We start from the raw sequence: 6,109 nt of genomic DNA on the forward strand, positions 1-6,109 counted from the left end.
TCCAAGAAGAACCGAGTGGATTAGCTGAGCTCGGCCAGCAAAGGACAAGTTTCGACTAGCCCACCCACTTTGTTTCATACTAAGCTTATCTAAGATTACACCACAATCCGAAGCCCTCCATTTAGTAGGTCTTAGAGACACACCCAAATATTTGAGCGGAAAAGACCCCTCTTCCATTTGAATCACCTCCAAGATTTTGCTTTTAATCTCCTCTTTCACTCCCCCAAAGTAGACATGGGATTTCTTCTTATTGGCTGCCAAACCTGTAGCATGACAAAACTCCTGGAAAGCATCATTAACAAACTCCACAGACTTTAAGTTCCCTTTACAGAAAATTATGAGGTCATCAGCAAAGCATAGGTTTGTTAATCTCATGTTCTTACAAAGCGGGTGGAATCCAAACCCTTTTTTGTTTGCATAATGAGAAAGCAACCTAGACAGATATTCCATTATCATGACAAAAACAAGGGGGGATAAAGGGTCTCCTTGACGCAGACCTTTCTTGCCTTTAAAAGAACCTTGGATTCTACCATTAAGCAAAAGATAGTAAGTTGTACCTCTTAAGAAGATGAGTAACCAATGGACAAATCTCGAAGGAAAGCACAAATCGTTGAGAAGGTCTTCAACAAATTGCCAGTCAATAGTGTCGTAGGCCTTGCTCAAGTCGATCTTCATTATACAGCGAGCTGAGACATTTCTTCTAGTGTAGCCTTTGAGAAGATCTTGGAAAATCATAATATTGCGGGCTAGGAGTCTGTTCTTGACAAAAGCTCCTTGATTGTCACTCACTAGACTAGGGAGAACTTCAGTCAATCTAGAGCAAATCATCTTCGAGATACACTTATACAAAGTGTTACAACAGGCAATTGGGCGAAAATCACTAGCTTCTTTTGGGTCTAAAGTCTTTGGAATTAATGTAATGACAGCATCCTTCATAGAAATTGGCATAGTGCCCTCCTCGAAAAAACGAAGGATAGCCTTAGAAACATCAGCCCCTATGTCTTTCCATAAACTTTTGAAAAAACCTGAACCAAACCCATCTCGGCCAGGGCTCTTTGTTACATGAATCCCAAACATAGCCTTCTTAACATCCTTCACATTGAACGGACGAATAAGTCTCACCTGTTGATCTATTGTTAGAACCGGACCCTGAGAAAGAACATGACAATCAAGCCTCTTTGTAGCAGTACTTTGCCTTCCCATGAAGTTTCTAAAATGGTTGAGGAAATGCTCCACAACTTGGGTATAATCATCCACAACTCTTCCATTCATCTCGAATGTAGTGATCCTGTTCTCCAGCTTCCTCTTCTTCATCACAGAGTGAAAAAATCTGGTATTGTCTTCACCATTTCGAAGCCACGAAATCTTACTTTGCTGCCTAAGAAAGCAGGAATAGTGTTTCACAGCTGTAGCAAATTCAAGGCCTTTGTTATTTTCGATCTGATGCAGGATGCTATTGTTAGGATTTTTAGCCAGGTTCTCTTGAGCCAAAATGTACTCAGCTTTGCTTTGCTCATAAAGCTGCACAACATCACCAATCTCCTCCCTATTAAATCTCTTTAACACATGCTTCAATCTCACCAATTTACTAATCAAACCAGCTACAGTATTAGCATCTGAGTATCTGTTCCAACAGTTGAGAACAACCTCTCGAAATTTTTCATGTAACGCCCAATGGTTGCAGTACCTGAACGGTCTTATGCCCACATTACCAACTCTATTGCTCTTAACAATGCAGTAGCTATGATCCGAGATACAGTCCCATTTAAAACAAGCCTCTGTGTGAGGGAATTGATCCATTCAGTCTTCATTAATGAGGACCCTATCAAGCTTAGAATAAACTCTAGTACCCATGTCATGCTTGTTAGACCAAGTGAAATAGGCCCCGGAGCTTTTCAACTCTTCCACTTGGCCTAGGGAAAGCCAGTTTTGAGCATCTTCAATATCTTTAGGCATGATCTGCTTACCTCCATTCCTATCTTGAAAACAAAACATCGTGTTAAAGTCTCCAAGAATTACCCAAGGCTTGTTAACTACCCCAATACCAGCTAACTTCTCAAAAAGGACTTTCCTTTCTGATAACATATTGCTGCCATAAGCTGTAGTAAAGCAGAACTCCTCCATCAAGCCTATCACTTTGACCCTACAATGAATGAACTGGGCATCTTCCAACAATACTTCAACACGAACAAACTTCGATTGCCAAATCAACATTATTCTATTGCTAATAGTAGTACTCGAGTAATACTCCCAGTTCGGGAAGCTAGTGTCAACTATTTCCCTCACTTTTTCATGTTTTATTTTAGTTTCAAAGAGGGCACCAAGCCCAACTTTATTTTCTCTGCACACTTCCAACATTGATCTCTGCTTATCCCTCTTATTCATTCCCCTGACATTCCATCCCATTATGTTGCAGACTTCCATGGAATTTCATTGGAATTCATGCCCAAGTCCCCATCCCTAGCTTTGGATAGAACCTCATAACCATTTTTCATTGAAGCTTCTAAACCAGGTGTAACAGCCTGTTTGGAGCTTCTCTTCCTAGGAGTAATCTAGCTTGAATCTTCAGTTTCAACTGAATCTCTAACCTGCTTCTCATTCCCTCTTTGCTCATGTTCTGCTTCGGGTTTACTGCTGTTGGTTTTGTATTCTCAGTATTGGGGATATCATTCATAGCATCCTTTGCCTTATATTTCTGATCTATCACCCCTTTTTTCCTCCAAACCACTGGCCCCTTCTCTTTATTACAGTTAGCTATAATATGTCTTAAGAGATCACACGCCCCACATTTAGATGGAAGCCATTCGTACTCAATCGTCTGTTTCGCTAACTGCTTTCTTTCGTTAATATAGGCTATAGTTTTTGGTGGACAATCAGAGATCTCAATATCAACCAAAACTCTAGCATATTTAATCATAGTCCTACTCAATGTGACCTTATCAACCATTATTGGTTTGCCTATAGTACTCACTATCTATTTATAGCATGCCACATAGGGTTAGGTTTGAATTATTTGGCATTAAAATAATGAAAATATCAGATGATAAACCCTACAAAGGTGGCCGCCATGGCTTATTGGATTTGGGCCTCACTTTTGCAATTTTGCTGTTTTATCATTTCTCAATCTCATTTTCTCAAAAATACCAATTTTCAAATTCAACCATGTAAATGCCAATTCTAACTATTTAATAACTATAAATAATTATTAAATAATATTTTCATTTATCATATTTATTAATTGGACCATACAAAGTATCTTAATTAACAAATATGCCCTAAAACCTCTTTCTTTACGATTTCGCCCTTACTTAATGGAAAATTCACAAATAGACATAGTCTAATTTGAGAATTATAATTGATAAATCAAAACCAATTAAATGAGTCTTAGAAGTAATATTGTCTCAACTAGTGGGGGGACCATGGGTCTATATATCCGAGCTTCCAATAAGCAGATCAAGAATTTATAACCTAAATTCATTGACTTATTAATTATTCGTTGAATCCACGCATAGAACTTAGAATTGCACTCTCAGTATATAGAACGCTCTATATGTTCCACCATATAGACACGTTGTAAAGCCCGCTTAGTTAATTTGGAAATTAGCAGTTGTTTATGTTTAATTATGAAATTATTTATAGCTATTTAAATAATTTATGATACTGTTATTTATGTTATTCAGTAGCTTGCATATTTTGCATTTCTGGTGTCCGGTATTTTGGAACTCGGCGTTTGGCTCAGTAGAAATCACAACTTAGTATGTTAGTAATTTGGGGACGGGTTTTAGACATTGGGAATGTCGGGAATGGCCGGGAATTTAGAATTTTCCAAAAATACCCCTTTAGTATGATTTTTGTGATTTTATGGTGGAGGGGCAAAATGGTCTTTTTGCCCCAATGACTTTTTGTCTTTTAGTGACTTGATTATTTGAAAATTAAAATGTTTATTTCATTGTATATTTGGCTGAAATGGAATTGGTTTATATTACTTAACTTTATTCATTTTTTCACAAAAATATGCTAAGTTAGAAAATAGAAATTTCAAAAGAAAAACTCTCTCTCTTTTCCTCTCATTTTCGGCCAAGCTTGGGGAGCAGCTATGGCTGGATTTCTTTGATTGAATTCAAGTTATTTTAGCAAGATCAAAGTGAATTTGTTGAGGTATTTCTTGGCTTTAGTTTCTTACTTTGTTTTCTTGAAATTTATGATGAAAATGGTTATTGCATGCTTGAGTCTTTGTGGTTGTTGCTGCTGAAATGTTGTTGTGGTTTCTGAGATTGAAGTATGTTGATTTGTGATTAATTAGGTTGTTAGTAATGAGTGTTAAATTGCTTTGCTCAAAGTTGGAAGTTTTAGCTCAAAATATGATTTTCAAAGAATATTGATTGAATCTGTTGCTGGGTTATTGCTGAGGTTTTTGTTTGATTTCAGAAGCTATTTCAAGCATATTTGAGTAGAATTAATTAGGTTTGGATGCATGTTAGTGGATTTAACCAAGTTTGAGTTTTGGAACTCAAAGCTTGGTCTTTAATGGTGAATTTTGTCTCTGTGAGTTCTGGGTGAATTTGTTGCCTTTAAATGGTTATTTGGGGTATATAGAACAGGTCTGGAAGGTTTGGATTGATTTGGGTTAGAATTGAGCAAGTTAGGAATTTTTGAAAAATTCCTGCGAGGAACCGGAATTCCGGTTGTGCAACCGAAATTCCGGATGGGTGTCCAGTAATTCCCAGAACCGGAATTCCGGTTGGGCAACCGGTCTACCGGTTGGGGAATTTTTCCGAACCCTAGTTTTCCTCGTTTTTATGTTTTTAGGGGTATTGCCATGCTTTTTATCGATAGGGAAACTTTTAGTTCCAAGTTTTAGTCCCCGGGAAGTGATTTAGCGTGTCACTTATAGCGTTGTGATTTTTATGGTTTAGGAGCCAGTAATCCGCCGTCAGCTTCGGTTCCACAAGTTGACCGGCACACCCGAAATCGAATCCGTGTAAGATTAGTATAACAAGATGCATATGTAGATTACATGTTTAGCGTGCATGTAGGAAGCCCGCTAGATTACATTAGTCATGTATTTAGGCTTCGAACCATCCAACCCCGTCACGTTTCGCAGACAGCGGAGTATGACCACAGCCGGAGTATGACCGGCTCGACCGATCAGGCTGACATTTGGTTGGTGGTTCAGTGTTATTGACCTATCCCGTCGGTACAGGCTGGAGTATGACCAGCAGCCGGAGTATGACCGGTTCGACCGATCAGGAGGATACCTGTCAATAGTACCGTCCCTATGAACGTTCAAAACTCAGTACCATGTTGGACATGGCAGTAGTAGCTCAGTACCATGTTGGACATGGCAGTAGCGGGACTCAGTATCGTGTTGGACACGGCAGTTAGAATTATGTATGATATTATTATGCTTTTCTTACTGAGTCTGTCGACCCGCGCTTATGTTCATGTGTAGGTAAAGGCAAGGCTATAGCTGATGGACCGTGAGGGAGCTTATGAGATTGTACATGTCTGGGCGGTTAGGCCTGGCGCGTACGATCCTCGGGACGAAGAAGGCCGTAGATTTTTGTAACTGTCGTTAGACGACTTTTATTTTGATGTAATAGTTAAACAGTGAAACTTTTTGTAAATATTTTTATAATCGGGATCCCGAGTCTTTTATAATATGTTTTACAAGTTTAATCAAAAAGCAAAATTTTAATTAATCACGTTTTTCCATAAACCTCGTTGATTAGCAACGAGCTGCACAGTACGTTTAAAAATCACGTAATACGCTTTAGGTAGTTAGGGTGTTACAATTTGGTATCAGAGCCGCCAGGTTGTCTTCCGAAGATCGTCACGACATGTACAATCATCATCAGCAGTTAGCTCGGTTCACGGTTCAGTAAGCCTTTATTGCTTTAGTAGTTTATTTTATTCAGTTATGAAAAGAAAAGCCTGTTAGGAAGCATGTTAGTAGCCTGATAGTAGAATAGGCGCATGTTTCGTTTTTAATTTCCAAATTAAGCGGCATTAGTAAGCTCGCCTTGAATACGACCTGATATGCCAACTCTTGGTTTCGCAGGCGGTTCTAACTAGATGGACGCCAGGCGGACTACCAGGAGTCAGGGCA

Source organism: Cannabis sativa, chromosome 5 (genome assembly GCF_029168945.1).
Source record: "Cannabis sativa cultivar Pink pepper isolate KNU-18-1 chromosome 5, ASM2916894v1, whole genome shotgun sequence".
Classification (NCBI taxonomy): domain Eukaryota; kingdom Viridiplantae; phylum Streptophyta; class Magnoliopsida; order Rosales; family Cannabaceae; genus Cannabis; species Cannabis sativa.